General features: G+C 41.2%; 1 protein-coding gene across 2 annotated transcripts in view; it reads right to left on the reverse strand.

Annotated features, from left to right (window-relative positions):
- Positions 1 to 25470, reverse strand: part of epb41l2 (erythrocyte membrane protein band 4.1-like 2) — a 99376-nt gene extending 73906 nt beyond the window's left edge. The window contains exon 1 of one of the 2 annotated variants that reach the window (XM_014205074.3): positions 24991 to 25470. The gene's annotated coding sequence lies outside the window, so the exon portion shown is untranslated. Of the gene's footprint in view, positions 1 to 20092; positions 20250 to 24990 lie in introns of those variants that run through there. The other variant, XM_014205072.3, reaches the window with a different exon arrangement.
- Positions 25471 to 25973: the final 503 nt, after the last annotated feature.

Below are 25973 nucleotides of genomic sequence, written 5' to 3' on the forward strand. Positions count from 1 at the left end.
TGGCAGGCCAAAACCTGAGAAGATTCCATGCAGGAAGTGCCCTGTCTGACAATTTGTTGTCCTTCTGTTGCATCTCTATCGAAATTACAGCATCTGTGCTGCAACGTGACACTTTAAGGCTTCCATTGGCTCTCTAAAGCCACCAGAAAGTGGAATGGGGTGTCTGCTGTCTCTGGGCAAAGTATAGGAGCAGAGTTTGTAAGTGGTCAGCCTGGGGATAGTGAGACTGGAGATGCGCGTTCACGAGACTTCACCATTTTTTTCTTTCAGTCTTTGAATAAATACAACGTTGCCCGGTTGGAATATTATCGCTATTTTACGAGAAAAGTGGCATAAAAATTGATTTTAAACAGCGTTTGACATGCTTCTAAGTACGGTAATGGAATATTTTGAATTGTTTTGTCACGAAAGGCAATAGGCGCGTTACCCTTCGGATAGTGACCTGAACGCACTAACAAAACGGCGGTATTTGGATATAACTATGGATTATTTGGAACCAAAACAACATTTGTTGTTGAAGTAGATGTCCTGGGAGTGCATTCTGACGAAGAACAGCAAAGGTTATCCAATTTTTCTAATAGTAATTCTGAGTTTAGTGAGCCCCAAACTTGGTGGGTGTCAAAATAGCTAGCCGTGATGGCTGAGCTATGTACTCAGAATATTGCAAAATGTGCTTTCGCCGAAAAGCTATTTTAAAATCGGACATAGCGATTGCATAAAGGAGTTCTGTATCTATAATTCTTAAAATAATTGTTATGTATTTTGTCAACGTTTATCGTGAGTAATTTAGTAAATTCACCAGAAGTTTTTGGTGGGTATGCTAGTTCTGAACATCACATGCTAATGTAAAAAGCTGGTTTTTGACATAAATATGAACTTGATTGAACAAAACATGCATGTATTATATAACATAATGTCCTAGGAGTGTCATCTGATGAAGATCATCAAAGGTTAGTGCTGCATTTAGCTGTGTTTTGGGTATTTGTGATGCATGCTAGTTGCTTGGAAATGGCTGTGTGGTTTTTTGTGTCTATGTACTCTCCTAACATAATCTAATGTTTTGCTTTCGCTGTAAAGCCTTTTGGAAATCGGACAACGTGGTTCGATTCAGGAGAAGTGTATCTATAAAATGGTGTAAAATAGTCCTATGTTTGAGAACTTTGAATTATGACATTTTGTGGTTTTAAATTTGGCGCTCTGATTTGTCACTGGCTGTTGAATAGTGTGGGATGATTCCGTCCCACCTCCCCTAGAGAGTTTAAGAACACTTTCCTAACATTGAGGTGTACCCCCACCTCCCAAATGTAATGTATCCTACCATTAAACTTCCCCTGTGAGAACCATGAGCACAGGCTGACTTGGATTTGCTGTACCGCAGCCGAAGACTACCAGCAGCCTGCCTGCCTACCTACAGTACCAAAGGTTGCATGGTGTTCATTACAATGTAGAAAAATATCTCTTATGGAAGATGCCAAAACTTGATAACAATTAGGGATGCACAATCTATCGGTGAGCATATCGTAACCGGCCGATATTAGCTAAAAATGCCAACATCGGCATCCACCCGATGTCTAGTTTAACACCGATGTGCAAAACCAATGTCAAAGCTGACGTGCATACCTATATAAACGTAGGTAGATGACGTAATGACGCCACGAAAAATACAGTGCTACACAGAACAAAAGCAGAAAAACACTAAGCAAGTTCAGGTCGAGCTGTCATTTGAAAGAGTAAGAACATTTCAGCAAAACAACTCCAAGGCAAAATCCATTAAAACGCCAAGATAATGGGATTCATTGCCCTTGACAATCAACCGTTCTCTGTCGTGGATGATGTTGGCTTTCGCCAACTGGTCGAGGACCGGTACACACTACCAAGTAGGCGCTATTTTTCATAGGTTGCCCTACCGGAGTTACACGGTATTGTTGAAACTCACATCCATGAGCTACTTGCTATGGGCGTCACTGCTATTAGCTTCACGACTGACATTTGGACCAGCGATGTCAGCCTCATGAGCATTATGAGTCTGACAGCACAGTGGGTCGACGAGGATTTCCTACTGAGGAAAGCCGTATTGCATGCTCGAGAATGTGCAGGTTCTCATACTGCTGCTACAATTTCAATGGCATTTGAGAGTGACAGTATGCACTGAGGAAGAGGGGCCACGGACAGACAGATGTGAAACTTCACTGCTTGACATGTATGATGAAATCCTGGTTGAGACTGAACAACGAAACAGCACAGCAAGTGAAAGAAAGCGGTTTTGATTATGTTTTACTGGTAATGCGGATATATGTAAATGCCAACAAAATAACTTTTTGGTCAGTGTGGTGTGGTGTGTGTGTCACTTTTATTTAACGAGGCAAGCCAGTTAACCTGTTAGGGCTAGGGGGCAGTATTTTCACGTCTGGATAAAAAAAACGTACCCGATTTAATCTGGTTACTAATCCTACCCAGTAACTAGAATATGCATATACTTATTATATATGGATAGAAAACACCCTAAAGTTTCTAAAACTGTTTGAATGGTGTCTGTGAGTATAACAGAACTCATTTGGCAGGCAAAACCCTGAGACATTTTCTGACAGGAAGTGGATACCTGATGTGTTGAATTACCTTTAAGCCTATGCCATTGAAACACACAGGGGCTGATTAATGTTTTGGCACTTCCTATTGCTTCCACTAGATGTCACCAGCCTTTACAAAGTGTTTTGAGTCTTCTGGAGGGAGATCTGACCGAACAAGAGCCATGGAACGATGATGGCCCATTAGACACCTGGCGCGCGAGTTCATGTTGGGTACCCTCGTTCCAATACGTTATAAAAGAGTATGCATTCGTCCACCTTGAATATTATTCATGTTCTGGTTAAAAAAGGCCCTAATGATTTATGCTATACAACGTTTGACATGTTTGAACGAACGTAAATATATTTTTTCCCCTCGTTCATGAAGTGAAGTCCGGCGGGCTTAGATCATGTGCTAACAAGACGGAGATTTTTGGACATAAATGAGCTTTTTTGAACAAAACTACATTCGTTATGGACCTGTGATACCTGGAAGTGACATCTGATGAAGAGAATCAAAGGTAATGGATTATTTACATAGTATTTTCGATTTTAGATCTCCCCAACATGACGACTAGTCTGTATCGCAACGCGTATTTTTCTGGGCGCAGTGCTCAGATTATTGCAAAGTGTGATTTCCCAGTAAGGTTATTTTTAAATCTGGCAAGTTGATTGCGTTCAAGAGATGTAAATCTATAATTCTTTAAATGACAATATAATATTTTACCAATGTTTTCTAATTTTAATTATTTAATTTGTGATGCTGACTTGACTGCCGGTTATTGGAGGGAAACGATTTCCTCAACATCAATGCCATAGTAAAACGCTGTTTTTGGATATAAATATGAACTTGATAGAACTAAAAATGCATGCATTGTCTAACATAATGTCCTAGGAGTGTCATCTGATGGAGATTGTAAAAGGTTAGTGCATCATTTTAGCTGGTTTTATGGTTTTGGTGACCCTGTCTTTGAATTGACAAAACATTACACACAACTCTTGTAAATGTACTGTCCTAACATACTCTAAATTTATGCTTTCGCCGTAAAACCTTTTTGAAATCGTAAAACGTGGTTAGATTAAGGAGATGTTTATCTTTCAAAGGGTGTAAAATAGTTGTATCTTTGAAAAATTTGAATTTTGACATTTATTTGGATTCAAATTTGCCGCTCTTGAAATGCACCTGCTGTTGATGGAGTGCACCACGGGGGGGACGCCTGCGTCCCACCTAGCCCATAGAGGTTAAGAACAAATTCTTATTTACAATGACGGCCTACCCCGGCCAAACCCGGACGACGCTGGGCCAATTGTGCCCCGCCCTATGGGACTCCCAATCACGGCCGGATGTGATACAGCCTGGATTCAAACCAGGGACTGTAGTGACGCCTCTTGCACTGAGATGCAGTGCCTTAGACAGCTGCATCCGTGTGTGTGTGTTTAACTATTTAACTGTACTAAAATGCTTAAAAGGCCGCAAAAATGTAAAATATCGGTTATCAGTATTGACCAAAAACGTCATCTCGGTGCATCCCTAATAACAATAGATGGTTTAGTCAAATATACTGGTTTCCATCTGTGGCAAAGTTTTCCCAAATTTGTATTTTATACATTTAACCTTTATTTAACGAGGCAATTATGCTTATGACAAACACAGGTCCAGAACCAGCGTAGCCAGCTGGCTAATCTTATGAATATAGTGTAGTAAAAAATAAAAATAACGAGTAAGACTCATTAGATAAAGTGTGTGACTGCATGTGAGCGGAGAGAACAGCAGAAGTGCAGCATCCTGTTCTGCCAGGCCAGCTCTGACATGGTGAAAGTTAGGGGCCATGTTTATTTTCCAGAGAAGGAGCCGTCTGCACCTCCTGCAAGCGGCCCCAAACAGCCCTGTGACCTTTGCACCCGCAGAGCATGGTAACAGGAAGTCTGACGTGGTGACACACTCCATCCTTCCCATTCAGGCCATTTCCTCTGTCTCCTCTGCTAATACCATCCCTTTATCTCACCCTCTCCAGCATGAACAAGGGCCTTTTTGTCTCACTAAAGGGTATGGAAATAAGAACTATGAATTTTACAAAGAACCTCCTCCATTACGGTGTGATTTACGTTGATTATTTGATCAGCTCAAAACAGCGCCAACAATGGCTTAAGGGAAGTCAAAGCTGTGTTTACCTTGAAGAAAAATCTAAGCTTTATCTTTTGACATGCAAGCTCACATCTCCAAACAACACAAACAAAAATCCTTCAGCAGCTTAATCAAGCTCCTTAGAAAAATCTATTCAGCTCAATCCCTTGGGTAATGAGAGCAGTCAAGCACTTCCTTCCATTTCTTTTTAGCTGCGACTGAGAACAAGAGCTGTCCAAAAGAGATGATTAGGGGGTATAGCCTCCTCGGTTTACTGAAGCAATCTCCTAATAGTAGATTAAAGACCTTGAGGATCCCTCAGTTTGTAGTGTTAGAGGAAACAACAAGGGGCTGTGAACACCACTCCAATTAGTATTCCACGGTGGGGTCAGGCACTTTTCAGGCAACCAGAGAGGACCCTTGGAAGGACCAACGGTTTGAGGTTATCACTGGCATCACCCTACAGAGGCGGAAATCAGTGGTGCAAACATTTTCCTGATGGAAAAGTGGAAGCGACACAGGGCATTCTTGATTTTCCAGTCCTGCTGCCCCAGTAACCAGAAATGAGGGGCTGCACTGCCTAAACATCTTGTTTATACAGCTTGGGGTCTTATCACTGCTCCACCATCCTGCCAGATACACTGATATTTAGGCTAGAACAGCAGAGAAGCAAGCAAAGCTAGAGATACCTGTAGCCAATGTTCCCTCTTAGTTGCACGCGGGCGTGCAGCTCCTTGGGACTTCTGCACAGAGAAGCACGAGATTGGACTTCACTCAACTTTCTAGCGTTTTCCCCATTAGTTAGCACTATCAACTGTGGGAATTGCGATCTAATCAACGCAATATTAGCCACTTTCAATGCAACATACCGAAACAAAAAACGTATTATGCACGACTTCGTATACAAAATGAACTACGCAAGAGATTTTGTTGTAGGCAGAGCGTATCGGAGTAGGATTCTATTGAATTGACAGGCATGACTCAGGCTGCAGTAGGCCTATATGCAAATAGACCATTGCCATGTATGGATCTATGCCATTCACTTTGAACTGGACTGTTTTTACAGCATGAGCGGTTGTGATTACATGCGTTTGTTTTGAGATCAAAGCGAGAGCTACATGTAGCAACGTGTGCACATTTGTTCATATCCTTGGCTAGTTTGTGAGTTATTAGCCGAGTTATAGATCATTTGTAGTCAGCAATGGGGGTGTGACTGCTTCCTACAAGAACATAAAAAAATGTGTGCACATCCTTGAAAAGAGTCAGGTAAAGAGATTTTTGTCTTAGAGGCAGTGTTGTATTTTGAGACGGGCTTGAATAAGCTAAGTAGCCAATAGGCAGAGGATTGCATAATTGGTCTAATTCTCTGTAATAAATGGTATGGGAATAATGATGCATTTTATTTGGTACATTATGATAAAGAAAAAATAGCCACAGTAGCCTACTTGACCACTTAAAACATGTACAGCATCCATGTTCACAGTAAACGAGCGCGGGAAGTTGGACAGAATTTTCACAAAGTTCAAGTTTGCGTTCAGCAGACCTGAAATTTGCTCAGTGACGGAAAAAAATGTAGGGAACACTGCCTGTAGCGTATGAACAGAGGGGGGCTTCAAAAGAGTACAGGGGGTGAATAACACCCGTGCCTCTGACTTCACTAGTTGGGTAATTAAGCTGCATTTCACTAAACTAATGTTTACCCATTTTCCCATTCTATGTAGTACATCAAACAGCTCCTTGTGCTTCTAGACAGAACATTGAAAGATCCCCTATGGTAGGGCCCTATGATTTCCGCGATGCGGAAAACATGGACAGAAAAGCGGAATTTGGTAATAAAAATGGAATCAACTGTAAAACGTGGAATAAGCAAGAATTTTCCATAATTTGGCTGAAATAGATTATTTTTTTTAATCAAAAGTAGCCCTAATTATTGTAATAACCAAAATGATTTCATAACTGTAAAATTACAGACAAGTAGGCCTAGAGAAATAATTCGGTATTCGATTGGGGTGTTTTGAGAGGGGGGAACAAGGAAAAGCAGTGTTAGCCAGAGCCTCTTCAAAACAACCATTACTAGTGCAGGCGCATCAGCAGATTCAAGACGAAAATGTATTCAGGACTTATTGGCTGTGTACGCGCAGAGTCTGACATCCGTCAAACTCACCTGCCCCGTGTGTTCGACCAACATATGACTGCCATTCTACAGAAGATCCACGGGAAGAAGTTTGCAGTGGTTGCTGGCGAGACAGATGCAAAGGATTGCAGCGTTCTAAACATCATCATTGGTGAGTTAACAGCCTAATAATATACCATTGCAATAGCCTACATTTCCATTCTGCAACGTGAATTGTCCGCATGCAAATTGGCATATTCCAAAAGATGAGCTATCGTGGTGAAATACAGTGATGCATAATGTCAGCAGCAGCTGTCTGTCTCTCCATCTAGCTAACTATCGCTGTATCTATATTGTTTACACATGAAATTTAAATAACACTTAATTTGTCACAATATTATTTTAGGTTAAAACAGAATTAAAGTTTTTCCTTAGCTTTCATTGCAGGTGTTGAAAACCAGTACTTTCTGGCGGATGTCATTTTCATGGACAGCAACTACTCACTGTTTTCCCAAACTATACTAGCCTCCCTCCACAGCAACGATCTGAACCTGAATGATACCTGGGCAGTGGTCACAGATAATGTATCCTACTGCCTGAAGGCATACAAGGTGGTTCTGAAAGGAGTGATGCCCAACAGTGTCCATGTAACCTGTCTCTGCCATGTCATCAATCTGCTGGGTGAGACCTGGCAGCACTACAAAAAAAAAAAAAAAAGAAACGGCCCTTTTTCAGGACCCTGTTTTTCATAGATAATTAGTAAAATTGTGACGACCCTCCCACTCTGTCTGCCGTAGTCTTTATCTTTGTCGGTGGGCGGAGCTGGGAGGGTCGTCAGCAACATGGGACACACCTGGGCCCGGGTGTGTCCCGGGATAAATACACCTCCATTCATTGAGGAGACACTCTCCATGCAGACACACTGATAGATTTTGGTTGTGGCATTTTTGTGGCCGTTTAATTTGTTTGCTTTGGCACTTTAACACCCCTCATTATCATATTTATGCACACAACCACTCACACTACGGATTATTGACTACACACACACACACGTTAATTGTATTTAATTTACTTCAGTTAATAAATATATTTTGTTATTCCTTAACTCAATGTTGTCTCCCTTTTTGTTATGAACTTCGAACCGGTTCGTGACAAAATCCAAATAACTTCCCAGATCTTCATTGTAAAGGGTTTCCCATGCTTGTTCAATGAACCATAAACAATTAATGAACATGCACCTGTGGAACGGTCATTAAGACAAACAGCTTACAGACGGTAGGCAATTAAGGTCACAGTTATGAAAACTTAGGACACTAGAGAGGCCTTTCTACTGACTCTGAAAAACACCAAAAGAAAGATGCCCAGGGTCCCTGCTCATCTGTGTAAACTTGCCTTAGGCATGCTGCAAGGAGGCATGAGGACTGCAGATGTGGCTAGGGCAATAAATTGCAAAGTCCGTACTATGAGACACCTAAGACAGCGCTACAGGGAGACAGGATGGACAGCTGATTGTCCTCGCAGTGGCAGACCACATGTAACAACACCTGCACATGATGGTCGGATTCGCGTTTATCGTCGGAGAAATTAGTAACACTGTGCGTTACAGGGAAGACATCCTCCTCCCTCATGTGGTACCCTTCCTGCAGGCTCCTCCTGACATGACACTCCAGTATGACAATGCCACCAGCCATACTGCTCGTTCTGTGCGTGATTTCCTGCAAGACAGGAATGTCAGTGTTCTGCCATGGCCAGCGAAGAGCCCGGATCTCAATCCCATTGAGCACGTCTGGGACCTGTTGGATCGGAGGGTGAGGGCTAGGACCATTCCCCTCAGAAATGTCCGGGAACTTGCAGGTGCCTTGGTGGAAGAGTGGGGTAACATCTCACAGCAAGAACTGGCAAATCTGGTGCAGTCCATGAGGAGATGCACTGCAGTACCTAACGCAGCTGGTGGCCACACCAGATACTGACTGTTACTTTTGATTTTGACCCCCTCTTTGTTCAGGGACACATTATTCAATTTCTGTTAGTCACATGTCTGTGGAACTTGTTCAGTTTATGTCTCAGTTATTGAATCTTGTTATGTTCATACAAATATTTACACATTAAGTTTGCTGAAAATAAACGTTTGCTGAAAAGTCATCATGCCAGGCAGTCACAAACATCCTCAGCCAGCTGGAAACAGAGAAGGTTGCTGCATTGTTGCCTAGATTCTTGTATTACTTTTTTTCATTTCTAATTTAACACTTAGTAGAACTCAGTATTGAAGCACTTGCCTTGATAAAACAAATTGTGCAATGTTGTGTTGCAGCATTACAAATGTACTGTTATATCTTATTCAATTGTTGACTTTTTATTCATTCACATTAGACACTCTTTCTGATGATAAAATGTGTGTTATATCGTAGAACGCCGAATTCATTAAAAAAAATTGGGGAAAAAAACTGAATTTCATAGGGCCCTACTATGGCTTTCAACAGAAAAGGGAGAAAGTCACTGTGCCTAAGAAATTAATCCCAAAACCAATGGAGGAAAAAAATCCTAAATGAAAGCTTCTGTTTAGGGATGTGACAAATGGTCTATTTTTCTAAATGTGTCCGTTAAAACTAAGAAAATGTCATACAATTTCACATGAATTCACAATGCAGCTGCGCTATTGCCAGCAACTGTTTGGGTCTCACGTGTGTCCCTTTCTGATGGTTAAGCATTGCACCTGTACTACCATTACTGTACCTCAATTCCAGCTCAAAATTTGAATTTCCTTCTCATTTACATTGAACAAAAATATAAAAACGGTACATTTAGTGGTGGTAACATGTTTCATGAGCTTAAATAAAAGATCCCAGAAATGTTCCATACGCACAAAAAGCTAAATCGCTCATTTTTTTTAAACAAATTTGTTTACATCCCTGTTGCTGAGCATGTCCTTTGCCAAGATAATCCACCCACCTGAAATGTGTGGCATATCAAGAATCTGATTAAACAGTATGATCATTACACAGGTGCACCTTGTGCTAGGGACAATAAAAAGCCCATTCTAAAAATGTGCAGTCACACAACGCCATATATGTCTCAATTCCACAGAAGTTGAGGGAGCGTACAATTGGCATGCTGACTGCAGGAATGTAGATCATTGTGTTAATTTTTCTACCATAAGCCGCCTCAAAGTTAGTTTTAGAGAGTTTGGTAGTATGTCCAACCAGCCTCACAAACGCGTGTAACCACGCCAGCCCAGGACCTCCACATCCAGGTGAAACCAGCCAGCTGATGAAACTATTTGCACAACTGAAGAATTTCTGCACAAACTGTCAGAAACCACCTCAGGGAAGCTCATCTGCATGCTCTTCGTCCTCCCCAGGGTCTTGACCGGACTGCAGTTCGGCGTCGTAACCGACTTCAGTGGGCAAACGCTCACCTTCAATGGCCACTGGCACGCTGGAGAAGTGTGCTCTTCATGGATTAATCCCGGTTTAAACAGTACCGGGCAGATGGCCTAATGAGCGTATGGAGTTTTGTGGGCAAGCGGTTTGCTGATGTTAATGTTGTGAACAGAGTGCCCCATGGTGGCAGTGGGGTGGGGTTATGGTATGGCCAAGCATAAGATAAGGACAGCGAACACAATTGCATTTTACCGATGGCAATTTGAATGCACAGAGATACCGTGACGAGATCCTGATGCCCATTGTCGGGCCATTCATCCTCCGTCAGCACCTCATGTTTCAGCATGATAATACACGGGATGCTCTAGATCAACGTACAAGACAGCATGTTCCAGTTCTCGCCAATATCCAGCAACTTGGCACAGCCATCGAGGAGGAGTGGGACAACATTCCGCAGGCCACAATCAACAGCCTGATCAACTCTGTGTGAAGGAGATGCGTCGCGCTGCATAAGGCCAAATGGTGGTCACACTAGATACTGACGGTTTTCTGATCCATGCCTGTTTGTTTTAAAAAAATTGTATCTGTGACCAACAGATGCATATCTGTATTCCCAGTCATGCGAAATCCATAGATTAGGGCCGAATGAAGTTATTTCAATTGACTGATTTCCTTATATGAACTAACTCAGTAAAGTCTTTGAAATTGTTGCATGTTGGATTTATATATTTTTGTTCAGTGTAACTTCTCAAAGTACTCCCATACTGCTGTCACTTGCCTTTCTCTGTAACTTTTACAAGCGTTAACGACAGTGATGTAGTGGTGGAGAATCAACTCAAATAATTGATTCCTCAACTCCTTGCACATTTATTCCTGGTGTCAACTCCCATTTCTGAGTGTCAAGATTTGATTCCGCTAGGATTCGACTCCTAAGATTCAGCATTTTTGTACTAAAGACTGATTAGTTGTCATAATTCCGAGAACACAAACTCTCTTTCATAGCAAGCTACCGAAGGACAGAGAGAGAGGGGAGGGGCACAGTTTAGGCAAGTCGGCCACCAGGCAAACTGAGTAAGAATCTGTCGGTAATCAAAAGCTGCATCTTCGTACTCCATCCTTCTCTGCAGATCCTCTCAAGCTCTGTCAGGTTGGATGGGGAGCGTCCCTGCACAGCTATTTTCAGGTCTCTCCAGAGATGTTCGATCGGGTTCAAGTCTGGGCTGTGGCTGTGTGACTCATTCAGAGAATTGTCCCGAAACCACTCCTGTGTTGTCTTAGCTGTATACTTAGGGTCGTTGTTCTGTTTGGAAGGGGAACCATCGCCCCAGTCGGAGGTCCTGATCGCTCTGGAGCAGGTTTTCATCAAGGGTCTTTCTGTACTTTGCTCCGTCAGCTTTCCCTCGATCCTGACTAGTCTCCGATTCCCTGCCGCTGAAAACATCTCACAGCACGATGCTGCCACCACCATGCTTCACCATAGGGATGGTGCCAGGTTTCCTCCAGACGTGACGCTTTGCATTCAGGCCAAAGAGTTCAATCTTGTTTCTTATAGTCAGAGTCTTTAGATTCCTGTTGGCAAACTCCAAGTGGGCTGTCATTTACCTTTTACTGAGGAGTAGCTTCCGTCTGGCCACTCTACCATAAAGGCCTGATTTGTGGAGTGCTGCAGAGACTGTTGTCCTTCTGGAAGATTCTACCATCTCCACAGAGGAACTCTAGAGCTCTGTCAGAGTAACCATCGGGTTCTTGGTCACCTCTCTGACCAGGGACCTTCTCCACTGACTGCCCAGTTTGGCCGGGCGGCCAGCTGTAGGAATAGTCTTGGTGGTTCCAAACTTATTCCATATAAGAATGATGGAGGCCTTCAATGCTGCAGACATTTCTTGAGTACCTATCCCCAGATCTGTGCCTCAACACAATTCTGTCTCTGAGCACTACGGACAATTCCTTCGACCTCATGACTTGGTTTTTGCTCTGACACGCACTGTCAACTGTGGGACCTTACATAGACAGGTGTGTGCTTTTCCAAATCAATTGAATTTACCACAGGTAGACTCCAATCAAGTTGTAGAAACATCTCAAGGATGATCAATGGAACAGGAATCACCTAAGCTCAATTTTGAGTCTCATAGCAAAGGGTTTGAATACATATGTAAATAAGGTATTTCATTAGTATTTTATTTTTTAAATCAAAACATTTAAAAAACTGTTTTTGCTTTGTCATTATGGGATTAGTGTATGTAGATTAATAAGCGGAAAAAGGTATTTAATTTGTTTTAGAATGAGACTAAATTAATAAAATGTGGAAAAAGTCAAGGAGTCTGAATACTTTCTGAATGCACTGTATATAGAGACATGGTGGCTTACTACTTGAGCAAGTCATTTCTGATCACAGTTGAGTTTTGTTTAGCTCTACCAATGAATGAAGCTTGTTGCAAACAATTTTGGTTGGGAGAATTGTGTAGAGCTTTGAAGTCAACTGAATCAAAAGCCTTGTGTTGGATTGTAAAGGTCACCTTTGAAAAATGCTTGATATGAAACTGTCTGAGAAGCAACAGAGTTGTTGTTCCAGAGGCTTGTAAGTTTTATTTGTTGAGCCATTCCATAGGAGCCTAAACCATTGTGACAATCCCTGTGGAAAAACAGTGGCCATGGCAGGATGTCAGGAACACAGGACTCTAAAAGCGGGATGTTCCCATAACCCTTCCGAATGGTTAAGCAATCACTCTCACAGTGCACACCCAGAATTTGGAGACTGAGCGTCATGGAGAGTGGTCTGTTCCAACAATGTTCAAACAGGAATAAATCCCCACCTCACCTTTGTCCAATCACAATCTGAGGTACTTACCTGTAGCGAAAGAACAAGGTTGACATTTCAGAGCTCTGGTATTTCTTCCTCTTTTGCAACAATTAAGAATTGGCATATCAGTTGTTCTAACAGCTGTCAGTGGTGCCAATTTAAAGCAGTTTATATATACTTTTTTATATATATTGAGAAAGTAAAGTTGAAACCTTTTCAACAGGGTTCTTTGAGTACACAGGGCCAAGCTGAATGCTACATTTAGCTTAGATTGAGTCCAGCCACCATGGAAACAAGATAAGAGTTAACAAGTTTCTAGGCATCCTTAGGTACTGAATCAAGGAAAGGGGACACGTGTCACCTGACCTCATACTATCTTGTTGTAACTCTAAAGAGATAACATGAGCCGTTGCCTGAAGTAGGCTAATGAGTACCCTATGCTGCAGCTTTTCCCACTCACCCTCCCATACACCAGAGATGTTTCTCAACCAGATCTTTCGTCTTCAGTCTACTCAACCCCTGAAGCTAATGGAACATGAACCATGGATTAACCCTAAACCAAAGTCTAGGCAAAATCCCTTACAGCGTGATTCCAGTTCAACTTTCCATGAACCACAAACGTAGTGGTGCATGTGCTCAGAGACGTGTCCAAGAAAGAAATCTTAAGGCTGCATAAGAATAGGCCAGGGGGTATATAATAGCACTGCGCAACAAGCAGAGCACCAGATAGCCTGCTTGAGAAGTCCTACCCCTACATTTGATCAGGCATGGCCCAAAAGTATCAGAAACAAACCCCAGGATAGGTTGCACTGTAATTTCCCATCGAAAGGTTTAACATCAATAAGAGTACCATAGCTCTTGAACTTCTAGTAAAATATATTATCCTTCTACCAATAGGCTAATGCAAAACATTTTGGACAGTCGTTTACCAAGCTGCAAAAACTCAAGTAACGAGAAAATCTACTGAACTCTGTGACAGGGCACCATCAAGCAGCTTCAAACAATAACTCACTGTTCCATGTAGTGTCATGCTAGCCACTGTCTAATTAGGAGATAATCAACCCCCCCAAATGTCTCATTAGGACATCTGACAAGCCATAATGAGGCACTGTATTCATTTTCATCCTCTTAACAAGTGAACTTGCAAGTGATTTGCAGGCAGAACTATTGATGAGCAATGAAGCATGACTTAGTAACAAATGGTTGATGATAAATACCTCAGATGTACAGTACTAGTCAAAAGTCTGGACACCTACACATTCAATGGTTTTCTTTATTTTTACTATAATGTAGAATAATACTGAAGACATCAAAACTATGAAAAAACATATGGAATCGTGTAGTAACCCAAAATGTTTTAAACAAGTCAACATATTAGATGTCGGCCGATTATGATTTTTCAACGCCGATACCTATTATTGGAGGGCCAGGAAAAAGCTGATACCGATTAATCGGCCGATTTTTTTAAAAATGTGTATTTATTTGCAATAATGACAATTACAACAATACTGAATGAACACTTATTTTAACTTAATATAATACATCCATAAAATCAATTTAGCCTCAAATAAATAATGAAACATGTTCAATTTGGTTTAAATAATGCAAAAACAAAGTGTTGGAGAAGAAAGTAAAAGTGCAATATGTGCCATGTAAAAAAGCTAACGTTTAAGTTCCTTGCTCAGAACATGAGAACATATGAAAGCTGGTGGTTCCTTTTAACATGAGTCTTCAATATTCCCAGGTCAGAAGTTTTAGGTTGTATTTATTATAGGACTATTTCTCTCTATACGATTTGTATTTCATATACCTTTGACTATTGGATGTTCTTATAGGCACTTTAGTATTGCCAGTGTAACAGTATAGCTTCCGTCCCTCTCCTCGCTCCTACCTGGGCTCAAACCAGGAACACATCGACAACAGCCACCCTCGAAGCAGCGTTACCCATGTAGAGGAAGGGAAAAAAACTACTCCAAGTCTCAGAGCGAGTGACGTTTGAAACGCTATTAGCGCGCACCCGGCTAACTAGCTAGCCATTTCACATCGGTTACACCAGCCTAATCTCGGGAGTTGACAGGCTTGAAGTCATAAACAGCGCAATGCATTGAGAAGAGCTGCTGGCAAAACGCACGAAAGTGCTATTTTGAATGAATGCTTACGAGCCTGCTGCTGCCTACCATCGCTCAGTCAGACTGCTCTATCAAATCATAGACTTAATTATAATATAATAACACACAGAAATACGAGCCTTAGGTCATTAATATGGTCGAATCCGGAAACTATCATCTCGAAAACAAAACGTTATTCCTGTTACATTGCACAACCTTCAGTGTTATGTCATAATTACGTAAAATTAGTTGGCAACGAGCCAGGCGGCCCAAACTGTTGCATATACCCTGACTGCGTGCAATGAACGCAAAATTACACAATTTCACCTGTTTAATATTGCCTGCTAACCTGGATTTATTTTAGCTAAATATGCAGGTTTAAAAATATATACTTCTGTGTATTGATTGTAAGAAAGGCATTGATGTTTATGGTTAGGTACAGTGGTGCAACGATTGTGCTTTTTTCGCAAATGCGCTTTTGTTAAATCATCCCCGTTTGGCGAAGTCGGCTGTCTTTGTTAGGAAGAAATAGTCTTCACAGTTCGCAACGAGCCAGGCAGCCCAAACTGCTGCATATACCCTGACTCTGTTTGCAAGAGAATTGACACATTTTCCCTAGTTAAAAGAAATTCATGTTAGCAAGCAATATTAACTAAATATGCAGGTTTAAAAATATATACTTGTGTATTGATTTTAAGAAAGGCATTGATGTTTATGGTTGGAGCAACGTGTACCTAAGCGATTATATGCAACGCAGGACAGGCTAGATAAACTAGTAATATCATCAACCATGTGTAGTTAACTAGTGATTATGATTGTTTTTTTATAAGATAAGTTTAATGCTAGCTAGCAACTTAGCTTCTTACTGCATTCGCGTAACCTCGTGGAGTGCAATGTAAAGCAGGTGGTTAGAGCGTTGGACTAGTTAACCGTAAGGTTGCAAGATTGAATCCCTGAGCTGACAAGGTAAAAATCTGTCGTTCTGCCCCTGAACAAGGCATTTAACCCACCGTTCCTAGGCCATCATTGAAAATAAGAATGTGTTCTTAACTGACTTGCCTAGTTAAATAAAGGTCTAAAAAAAAAAAATACAAAAATCTGCCAAATCGGCATCCAAAAATACCGATTTCCGATTGTTATGAAAGCTTGAAAAATCGGTCCTAATTAAATCGGCCATTCCGATTAATCGGTCGACCTCAACAACTAATATATTTTATATTTCAGATTCTTCAAAGTAGCCACCCTTTGCCTGATGACAGCATTGCACATTCTTGGCATTCTCCCAACCAGCTTCATGAGGAATGCTTTTCCAACAGTCTTAAAGGAGTTCCCACATATGCTAAGCACTTGTTGGCTGCTTTTCCTTCACTGTGCTGTCCGACTCATCCCAATTGGGTTGAGGTCGGGTGATTGTAGAGGCCAGGTCATCTGATGCAACACTCCATCACTCTCCGTCTTGGTCAAATAGCCCTTACACAGCCTGGAGGTGTGTTGGGTCATTGAAAAACAAATGAGAGTACCACTAAGCACAAACCAGATGGGAATGCTACGGTAGCCGTGCTGGTTAAGTGTGCCTTGAATTCTAAATAAATCAGACAGTGTCACCAGCAAAGCACCCCCACATCATCACACCTCCATGCTTCACAGAGGGAACCACACATGCAGAGATCATCCGTTCACCCACTCTGCGTCAAATCTACAATTTGGACTCATCAGACCAAAGGACAGATTTCCACCGGTCTAACGTCCATTGCTTGCGTTTCTTGGCCCAAGCAAGTCTCTTCTTATTGGTGTCCTTTAGTAGTAGTTTCTTTGCAGCAATTTGACCATTAAGACCTGATTCACACGGTCTCCTCTGAACAGTTGACGTTGAGATGCGTCTGTTACTTGAACTCTGTGAAGCATTTATTTAGTCTGTAATCTGAGGTGCAGTTATTCTATTGAACTTATCCTCTGCAGCAGAGGTAACTCTGGGTCTTCCTTTCCTGTGGCGGTCCTTCCTTTCATCATAGCGCTTCATGGATTTTGCGACTGCATTTGAAGAAACTTTCAAAGTTCTTGAAATGTTCCGGATGGACTGACCTTCACGTCTTAAAGTAATGGACTGTCGTTTCTCTTTGCTTATTTGAGCCGTTCTTGCCATTATATGGACTTGGTCTTGTACCAAATAGGGCTATCTTCTGTATACCACCCCTACCTTGTCACAACACAACTGATTGGCTCAAACACATTAAGGAAAGAAATTCCACAAATTAACTTTTAACAAGGCACATCTGTTAATTGAAATGCATTCCAGGTGACTACCTCATGAAGTTGGTTGAGAGAATATATTTGGATTTGTTTTAACACTTTTTTGGTTACTACATGATTCCATGTGTTATTTCATAGTTTTGATGTCTCCACTACTATTATCCAATGTAGAAAATAGTAAAAATAAAGAAAAACCCTGGAATGAGTAGGTGTGTCTAAACTTTTGACTAGTACTGTTTATTATTAACTTATTCTAAAAGATGTTTAGGCCTAATGCCTTATAGAGCACCCTTCAACACTCTACTCCTGCAAACGGGCAAAGTCCACATGGCTGACTGCGTTTTGCTACTCTCGAAAACATATATTTCTAATTTAACCTTTATTTAATTAGGCAAGTCAGTCAAGAACAAATTCTTTATTCACAATGATGACCTACCTCGGCCAAACGCTGGACGACGCTGCGCGCTGCTCTATGGGACTCACAATCATGTACACTGCACTGAGATGAGGTGCTTTAGACCGCTGCGCCACTCGGGAGCCATCAGAAAGATAGCTAATTATTTTGTTTTTCTAAGCACCCAGAAAATGGAGGCGGGGGAGAACCTATTCAATTCAGTAAATATATTATTAGCTAGGTTGCGTGCTACAGTAAGTTTGTGTGCAGGCTACCTCAAATGAGCTGCTAACGTAACATTAGGTAGCTAGCCAACTTAACATACTGTATAGCCAGTGAATTAAATATCACCAGCTAGCCAACTTCACATTAGCTACACTAAGTTAGCTAGTTTAGCTAGTGGTTTACAGCCGCGACAGAACAGCTGTTGTTTACAAATGCACCAGAAGTTATTTGGGGTTCCAGGGTTCACTTCCGCTCCTACTTAAAAAGCTGTTAAAAACCTCTATAGTTACGGTTTGGGTGAGGTTTTAATTACACATGGCTTTCTTCCAATGCAGCTTGTCCTGCCATTTGGGTGTCTACAAGTGAGGCGTGTCCTTGAGCTCAAGGCAAGCCATCTGTCATTCGTCTACATGGATTTGGTTGGAAGTGTCACACAGATGCTACACAGAGAGAGAAATACTGAGCTTTGCAGACTGGTCTCAGACTAGATGTAGCATAGGAAATGTAAATCCTGGACACTCAAATTAGTATGATATCTTACATTTGGTATGGATACACAAGGTTAGTTAAGAAAAAAAGGGGGGTGGTTGGTCAGGGTTGATGGGTGGTCTTCTATCGGGATTGATTAATTAAGATAACTGATTACTGAGGAACTCCACTCACCTGGTTGTCTAGATCTTAATTGAAATGAAAAACAAAAAAAGCAGACACTAAGCCCTCCATGGAAATTAGTTTGACACCCCTGCTCTAACATAACTCAAATCAAAACCGTAACCATGGTTTCCCAAACTCTGTCCTCGGCACCCCAATGGGTCCATGTTTTGGTGTTTGCCCTAGTACAACACAGCTGATTCAAATAATCAAGCTTTGATAATTTGAATCAGATGTGTAGTGTTATAGCAACAAAAAAAAAAAAGGCTGACCGTGTTGTGGAACGCTGTCCTGGAGTTAGCTAACGTTAGCCACAACAAATTGTAATTCGTAATATATCATGCAAAATGTATGGCGGACATCCACAAATGAATACATTCCATATGAAACGTAACATACGTATTCATACTAAATGGCGTCTCTCGGAATTACGTAAAGAATACGAAATGCTCAAACCACGTTCCAGATTTATGATCTTACGTTACAAAACCATCACATTCATTCATTGTAATGACGTGCTTCATTTAAGTGGCCATCCATCCCACACCTTTAGCAAGATTGTGCCAGATAGTCCATTATTTAAAAGCAAAGTGTCGCTAGCGTTTATCAGCTAGCTAGCGTTCTGCTTTGCGCGTGAAATCAAAACATACACTGGCGGTAACTGCACGTGCAATGTCTGCAAGCATGATTCCTTTTGAAAGCATTATCAAAGGATTTGAGTTACAGTAAAGAAAGCCAACGGATACATAGCTGCCGTGTTTATTCATTACGGTAAGCCTATGTCAATGTACACTTTTTACGATTGCAGGTAACGTTACTAGACAATTCTCAATTGCGTAGCTAGCTATCTCATAAATCCTAGACGTAACCAGTGCAGTATCTGCTGTTAGTGTTGTCTGCGAGCTATAGTATTTACCCAGGCAAACAAGTAAACAGTAGCTGGGCACATCCTGAAATGCATCATTTAGTCGACAACTTTCGTTAGCTGGACGAACTTGCAGGAACTTCTAGCCAAGTACCTAAACTCAAAGGAGCTTCCAGTTCCAACCTCTGAGGTAAAAGAAGAGGTTCCAACAGAAGGTAACCATGTAGACCATGGTTATATAAAACGATTGAGGATTAACTAGCTACCACTTGCTTATATAAGGCATGCATGTTTCACAAAGAGTCAGATTTTTCGGGCAAACCAGCTGTCATGTAGTAAAAGGTTGGGTCCCACTTGAGAACCAGTCATAGGTAACGATAAGTGTTGAACACAAACATGCCATGCCCAGTACCTCTTAAACAACGTGGGCAAGGAACAGATGGAGATTCTCCAATACTGACCACGGAAATTGAATTTAGCTGCCTGACTTGCTAGCCTACTAAGTGAAAAACATGTTTTTTTTTTTTTTACAGATGTTAACATTTTACAAGTACTTATGTTTACCTCACTTTTATCACTGACTACCAATTAGGTTGCACCATGGCTAATCAACTTACCTGGTGCAGTTCAGATGAGATTAGAAAAACTTTCAGAACGTGGCCTCGTAAAAATATGTTCTGGTCAACCTCCTAAATTCTAAAATTGAAATTCCCAGAACAAAAGTAAAAATCTGTCTGGGAGAAAAGGCACCTCAGTCGATCACACTAGCTCCGCCCCGTAAAAAGGAAAAAACAGGTGCCTCAAATTTCATTGGCTTAGTCATTTTACAAGTATCCTAGAATGCATTGTGATTGGTTCCACTACCAGTCTGTAATTGTAGTCGTTTTTCTATTGGCGGCCTACAATTTGTACGTGTATTAAGAGTTTGGCGTGGAAGTGGCTCCCACTACAGAAAATGTATTGTAATTGCAATGTTTTTACATTTACTGATTGTAAGAAACATTATGAACACCTGCTCTTTCCATTACAGTCATAGACTTGACCATGTGAATCACATGGTAAAAGTCTATGATCCCTTATTGATGTCACCTGTTAAATCCACTTCAATCAATGTAGATGAAGGGGGGGACGGGTTAAAGAAGGATTTTTAACCCTTGAGACATGGTTTGTGTATGTGTGCCATTCAGAGGGTGAATGGGCAAAACAAAAGATTGAAGTCCTTTTGAACGGGGTATGGTAATAAGTGCCAGGCGCACCAGTATGAGTGTCAAGAATTGCAACGCTGCTGGGTTTCTCGCACTCAACAGTTTCCTGTGTGTATAAAGAAGGGTCCGCCACCCAAAGAACATCCAGCCAACTTGACACAACTACGGGAAGCATTGGAGTCAACATCGACCACCATCCCTGTAGAACGCTTGACACCTTGTAGAGTCCATGCCCTGACAAATTGAGGCTGTTCTGAGGGCAAAAGGCAGTGCAACTCAATATAAGGAAGGTGTTCCTAATGTTTGGTACACTCAGTGTAATATTGTAATGATCCCATGATATTTGGTTGACATGTTGCCTTTCAATTCCTTTTAGGAATGAATGTGAAGCAGAGACAACACCGTATCATTTTGACCTGGACAGACTAAACATGAAAAAAAAATGGACTGAATTTGTTTCAAAGAACAGTGTCATGTGTTCAACAACAGCAGCATCAGATGACATATCAACAGCTTTACTTGGCAAAACAAAAGACTGGACCACCTTGCTGTAGGGTAGTGCTGCAGGGTAGTGTAGCAGCACGCACAACAACCATTAGCAATTTCACTTGCCATCAAATATCCATTACATAGCAGATATTCTGTTGTGGGCACTGGGGATCAATATACCATTTTATGTTTAGGAGGTTGAGTGTGCTTTATTAATGCATTGATTGCCTTTTAAATGTTTGTAGCGTAATGGACCGATGGCCTTGTCTTTGTTTCTGACCTTGATGTAGACATGTGAGCAAATCAAATTGTATTGGTCACATGCGCTGAATACAACCGGTGAAATGCTTGTTTATGAGCCTTTCCCAATGACCCAGAGTAGAAAAAGAAAATGGTAACACAAGGAATAAAATAAAATACAAGAATGGACCTATATAGAGGGAGTACCCGTCCCAGATCAATGTGCAGAGAGAGGTATGAGGTAGATACTGTACAGTATCTACATGAAGGCAGGGTAAAGAGACTAGGCATCAGGATAGATAATATTAAGAGTAAAATAAAGAACAGAGTAGCAGCAGTATATGATGAGAGTAAGTGTGTGTGATTGTGATTATGTGAATGTGGGTGTCAATGTAGTGCGTGTGAGCTTGTATATGGTGTGTATATATAGTCTAGTGATTATACTAGACTACTTATATTTACTGCACAGGGAACATTAAAAGGAAAACCACTCCGCCAAAAAATGCATTAGCCCACGGTTGATACAGTCCCAAAATGTTTTGCATGTCAGCAGTCAAGTTTTGAAGATATTGTACTTTCGAGAAGCAAAGTGTCACCAGCCACATCATCATGATGATGCAAAATGATCATGAAAAAAAAATACCAAAAGATAGTTTGAGTGGATTTTTCCTCTAACTTACTTACTGGTACATTGAGTTAAGAATGCCACTGTGTTGTAACATGAGGTTGACAGATTATGATTTTTCAACACCGATACTGATTATTGGAGGACCAAAAAATGGCGATTAATTGGACAATTTTGATATTTGTAATAATGACAATTACAATAATACTGAATGAACACTTATTTTAATTTAATATAATACATAAAATCAATTTAGTCTCATAAATAATGAAACATGTTCAATTTGGTTTAAATAATGCAAAAAGTGTTGGAGAAGAAAGTAGAAGTGCAATATGTGCCATGTAAAAAAGCTAACGTTTAAGTTCCTTGCTCAGAACATGAGAACATATAAAAGCTGGGGATTCCTTTTAACATGAGTCTTCAATATTCCCAGTCAAGAAGTTTCAGGTTGTAGTTATTATAGGACTATTTCTCTCTACCATTTGTATTTCATATACCTTTGACTATTGGATGTTCTTATAGGCACTTTAGTATTGCCAGCCTAATCTCGGGAGTTGATAGGCTTGAAGTCATTAACAGCGCTGTGCTTCAAGCATTGCTAAGAGCTGCTGGCAAACGCAGTAAAGTGCTGTTTGAATGCATGCTTACGAGCCTGCTGCTGCCTACCACCGCTCAGTCAGACTGCTCTATCAAATATCAAATCATATACTTAATTATAATAAAACAAGCCTTTGGTCATTAATATGGTCAAATCCGGAAACTATCATTTCGAAAACAAAACGTTTATTCTTTCAGTGAAATACAGAACTGTTCAGTATTTTATCGAACGGGTGGCAACCCTAAGTCTAGATATTGCCATTACATTGCACAACCTTAAATGTTATGTCATAATTATGTAAAATTCTGGCAAATTAATTACGGTCTTTGTTAGGAAGAAATGGTCTTCACACAGTTCGGAACGAGCCAGGCGGCCCAAACTGCGACATATACCCTGACTCTGCTTGCACTGAACGCAAGAGAAGTGACACAATTTCCCTAGTTAATATTGCCTTCTAACATTAATTTCTTTTAACTACATATGCAGGTTAAAAAAAATACACTTGTGTATTGATTTTAAGAAAGGCATTGATGTTTATGGTTAGGTACATTTGTGCAACGATTGTGCTTTTTTTGCGAATGCGCTTTTGTTAAATCATTACCCGTTTGGCGAAGTTGAAGTAGGCTGTGATTCGATGATAAATTAACAGGCACCGCATTGATTATATGCAATGCAGAACAAGATAGTTAACCTAGTAATATCATCAACCATGTGTAGTTAACTAGTGATTGTGAAGATTGATTGTTTTTTATAAGGTAAGTTTAATGCTAGCTAGCAACTTACCTTGGCTCCTTGCATCCACAAGGTCCTTTTGATGCTGCACTCACGTAACAGGTGGTCAGCCTGCCACGCAGTCTCCTCGTGGATTTCAATGTAATCGGCATCCAAAAAGGTAGATTTACCGATTTGTTATGAAAAGTTGAAAATCGGCCCTAATTAATCGGCCATGCAGATTAATCAGTCGACCTCTAGTTGTAACTCATAATAGGATGTGTTACAGAGGTCTAAAGGGTCACTCACAACACTCCTGTGATAGGGTTGTGTCAAAAAGCCAACATCTGAAACATCAAACCATGATGAAACCAACATCTTATTTTCAGCCAACCAAATAACACATAAAATAGACTGAAGAATCACATTTTAAAGAGCAAATTCTTTTGGTCAAAAGGTTTTTGAAAGGTCAATTTCAAATAGGATTAAAACACAAATGCAAACAAAAATAGCCAAATATGCAGTTCTTGATACATTGCCTGTTCACCCACGACTACGTGGCCAAACACGACTCCAACACCATCATTAAGTTTGCTGACGACACAACAGTGGTAGGCCTGATCACCGACAACGATGAGACGGCCTATGGGAGGAGGTCAGAGAACTGGCTGTGTGGTGCCAGGACAACAACCTCTCCCTCAATGTGAGCAAGACAAAGGAGCTGATCGTGGACTACAGGAAACGGCGGGCCGAACAGGCCCCCATTAACATCAACGGGGCTGTAGTGGAGCGGGTCGAGAGTTTCAAGTTCCTTGGTGTCCACATCACCAACGAACTATCATGGTCCAAACATACCATGACAGTTGTGAAGAGGGCATGACAAAACCTCTTCCCCCCCTCTGGAGACTGAAAAGATTTGGCATGGGCCCCCAGATCGTCAAAAGGTTCTACATCTGCACCATCGAGAGCATCCTTACCGGTTGCATCACCGCCTGGTATGGCAACTGCTCGGCGTCTGACCGTAAGGCGCTACAGAGGGTAGTGCGAACGGCCCAGTACATCACTAGAGCCAAGCTTCCTGCCATCCAGGACCTATATAATAAGCGGTGTCAGAGGAAAGCCCATAAAATTGTCAGAGACTCCAGTCACCCAAGTTATAGACTGTTTTCTCTGCTACCACACAGCAAGCGGTACCGGAGCGCCAAGTCTAGGACCAACAGGCCCCTCAACAGCTTCTAACCCCAAGCCATTAGACTGCTGAACAATTCATAAAAATCACCACCGCACAATTTACATTGACCCCCCCCCCCCCCTTCTACACTGCTGCTACTAGCTGTTTGTTTGTTACCTATGCATAGTCACTTCGCCCCCACCTACATGTACAGATTACCTCAACTAGCCTGTACCCCTGCATACTGACTCGGTAACGGTGCCCGGTATCGAGTCAGTGTATTACTTTTTATTTTAGCCTACTTGGTAAATATTTTCTTCTTGAAGTGCACTGTTGGTTAAGGGCTTGTAAGTAAGCATTTCACGGTAAAGTCTACACTTGTTGTATTTGGCGCATGTGGCAAATAAAGTTTGAATTGATTGAACTATCCATATTCCATCTTTCTTCACACAAAGTAAAAGTAACATCCAACTCACCAGCAGAAGATGAACATGATCCCAGATGACAGCCAGGTCCACCGGTACATCCCAAGAAAGACAGGTGCAAAACAAAGACAAAGGGAGAATTATGCCCATCTTGTATTAATGTAATAGTTGTACATGCTGTCAGAGGTATGCAACGTAAGACCACACCCATGTAGAATTTAAAACCAGAAGTAAAAGAGAAATTATGTACCTCAATAATGTTGTTCCTGTTTTAAACCACCGATTTATCAATTACAGATTACCGACAGATAAATCCTAGTTCCAGTTGATTAGCATGATATGTGCAGTGATACTACCAGGGAATCAAACTGTCCTTTCTTAACCACCCACGGTTGTTGTTTCTTGTCAAATCCCGGAACATGGTGGCTATGCAGATTTACCCAAAGGGATTAGTTAGAAGAATTCACAATTCACCATCTGGCCCGTACTGTAGCTATTAAATTCATTAAAAAACAACTGCATTAAAAGATATCCTGGCTGCTCACTTTTTGTTGGCAAAGAGGTTGTTCTAGGTTAACATCACCTGTGGTAGAAGAGCTAGGTCCAGGTTTGCCTTCAATGAAGCAAATTCCAATGGGATGAAAATAGAGTATCCGCTAGTTCTCCTTACTGCCGACCAATGAGGATGGCTAGTGTTAAAGTCAACAGTGGATTAAGAGGGAGAAAGAAGAAGTACTTGGAGCAGTGACTGTCACACTCTGTGTGCAAGTAAATCCTCTCGATGCTACCTTGGGTCTGAGCCTTGAACACAGGCAGCCTGGTTCAAAATCCTCTACTTTTTAAAGCAGCAGCTCCACTGTCATTGTTTGACTGATTGAGACAACAGCAACTGCTCTCTTCATAACCTTTTCATGCAATACCCTCCATGACGCAGGATGACTGCCATGTACAGGTGCATGACAGTGGAACTGATGGAATGACTAAAAATCCATGAATTTTAATCCTCCACATTATAATCTGTTTCATGACGGCAT

Source organism: Salmo salar, chromosome 06 (genome assembly GCF_965601325.2).
Source record: "Salmo salar chromosome 06, fSalSal1, whole genome shotgun sequence".
Classification (NCBI taxonomy): Eukaryota; Metazoa; Chordata; class Actinopteri; order Salmoniformes; family Salmonidae; genus Salmo; species Salmo salar.